We start from the raw sequence: 2,916 nt of genomic DNA on the forward strand, positions 1-2,916 counted from the left end.
TTCACTGGCCATGGCAGAACACTGACATTCCTGTCTTGCAGGAAATCACGCACAGAACGAGCAGTATGGCTGTTGGCATTGTCATGCTGGAGGGTCATGTCAGGATGAGCCTGCAGGGAAGGGTACCACATGAGGGAGGAGGATGTCTTCCCTGTAATGCACAGCGTTGAGATTGCCTGCAATGACAACAAGCTCAGTCCGATGATGCTGTGACACCCAGACCATGACGGACCCTCCACCTCCAAATCGATCCCGCTCCAGAGTACAGGCCTCTGACAATCACACCTGGTGAGACAAAACCATGACTCGTCAGTGTAGAGCACTTTTTGCCAGTCCTGTCTGGTCCAGCGACGGTGGGTTTGTGCCCATAGGCAACGTTGTTGTCAGGTGATGTCTGGTGAGGACCTGCCTTACAATAGGCCTACAAGCCCTCAGTCCAGCCTCTCTCAGCCTATTGAGGACAGTCTGAGCACTGATGGAGGGATTGTGCGTTCCTGGTGTATCTCGGGCAGTTGTTGTTGCCATCCTGTACCTGTCCTACAGGTGTGATGTTCGGATGTACCGATCCTGTGCAGGTGTTGTTACACGTGGTCTGCCACTGCGAGGACAATCAGCTGTCCATCCTATCTCCCTGTAGCACTATCTTAGGCGTCTCACAGTACAGACATGGCAATTTATTGCCTACAGTCCTCATGTCTCCTTACAGCATGCCTAAGGCACTTTCACACAGATGAGCAGGGACCCTGGGCATCTTTCTTTTGGTGTTTTTCAGAGACAGTGGAAAGGCCTCTTTAGTGTCCTAAGTTTTCATAACTGAGACCTTAATTGCCTACCGTCTGTAGCTGCTAGTGTCTTAACGACTGTTCCACAGGTGTGTAAGCGATGTGAAATGGCTAGCTAGTTAGCTGTGGTGCGCGCTAATAGTGTTTCAAGCGGTGACGTCACTCGCTTTGAGACCTTGAAGTAGTGGTTACGCTTGCTCTGCAAGGGCTGTGGCTTTTGTGGAGCGATGGGTAACGATGCTTCGTGGGTGAGTGTTGTTGATGTGTGCAGAGGGTCTCTGGTTCGAGCCCAGGTTGGGGCGAGGAGAGGGACGGAAGCTATACGGTTACAGGTGCCTGTTCAGTAATAAGCATGGGAAACGGTGTTTAAACCCTTTACAATGAAGATCTGTTTAGTTATTTGGATTTTTATGAGTTATCTTTGAAAGACAGGGACGATTTTAATTTTTTTTTGTTTATTTGTAGTTCAACTAGTAATTTAACAACATTTTGCAGAACCTTGATGGTAATTGAACTAAATTCAAATGTAGGTAGTGTTTTCAGTAGTTAATAACCCTTTTGCCATGTAAGCGGTGTAGCAGGAAGTACATGCTCCTTTTTGCAACAATAAAATATTGATGAAGTATGCAATAATTTATTTTCTCTTTCGGAATCAGATCTGCCTCATTTCACTTTAAATATATTTTTTGTGTTTAATAGACTAAATTACAAATTCTGTTAATTTTATACCAGTAATCTGTTCTTGCAATTTTTTGTCTATGACATTTCAGATTGACTTATGACAAGAGTAAAAGTAGCTAAAAGTAGCTAAACTAAAGTTACTTTAGTTAAGTAAACTATATTTTTCATAGGGGTAGCTTTAGTTTAGCTACTTTCAGTGTGAAGAAATTGGTAGCTTGGTAAACTATCTTTTCAGAGTAGCTTCCAACACTGCTGGAAATACATTTAGAGAGGCTGAGGTATGTGATGAAAGAGAAGGGAGAGGAGAGGAGGGGGAAAAGGGGGTTTGGTGACAGAGGATGTTGGGGTCCTACTGTCTACAGTGAAAAACTGAGGTCATGGGTGGGTTTCTAAGTGAGTATGAGATTGTACTTTTGCAGAAATGTGATTGTCTTATTGTGATGAAACATGTAATAGACGTACAGTGTTTTCAGAAAGTACTCAGAGACACAATGCTGTCTCTGAGCTCCACGGACAATTCCTTTGACCTCATGGCTTGGTTTTTGCTCTGACATGCACTGGCAACTGTAGGACCTTATATAGACAGGTGTGTGCCTTTCCAAATCATGTCCAATCAATTGAATTTAGCACAGGTGGACTCCAATCAAGTTGTAGAAATATCTCAATGATGATCAATGGAAACAGGATACACCTAAGCTCAATTTCAAGTCTCATAGCAAAAGGTCTGAATACTTAAGTAAATGTGATATTTACGTTTTTTACAACAATTTCTAAAATCTGTTTTTGGTTTGTCATTATTGGGTATTGTGTGTAGATTGATGAGGGGAGAAAAATACAATTTCATCCATTTTATAAAAAGGTTGTAAAGCAGGGGCGCAACTTTCACTGGGGACGTGGGGGGACATGTCCCCCTAAATTGTAAAATTGAATTTTTGTCCCCCCCCCCCCAGTTTTATCATTGGAATGTGATAGAAAACAAGGCACTGGTGTGCTTTAGGACCACATGGACACCTCCGAGCGGTCGGGTAGGCAGTTTGGAGTGTTTATAGAATTATAATGATTCCCCCCCCCCACTAAACCAAAGTTGCGCCCCTGCTGTAAACGTAACAAAATGTGGAAAAAAGTCAAGGGGTCTGAATACTTCCGATGCACTGTATGTATTTACTGTGCGTCTGTGAGTGTGTATGTGTGTGTGTGTGTGCGTACACACCTGAGAAAAAGCGTTTATACTCCTTTTGACTTTCCCTGCTTGTTCCAATAGGTCATCGCTGTAGAACATTTTTGCTGCAGATTTAAGATTACTATTGGCAGGGGAATGACTTCAATAACTTCAAATCACGGGTGAGTAGTCCACAGCCCCCTACACCCTTACATGAGAGATAAGTGGTACGATGGCACACTGCCCTTGCGATCAATTAAGTACTTTACACCACTGCTTCCCTCCCTTCATTTT

This window comes from Oncorhynchus nerka, unplaced genomic scaffold, assembly GCF_034236695.1.
Source record: "Oncorhynchus nerka isolate Pitt River unplaced genomic scaffold, Oner_Uvic_2.0 unplaced_scaffold_1572, whole genome shotgun sequence".
NCBI classification, from domain to species: Eukaryota; Metazoa; Chordata; class Actinopteri; order Salmoniformes; family Salmonidae; genus Oncorhynchus; species Oncorhynchus nerka.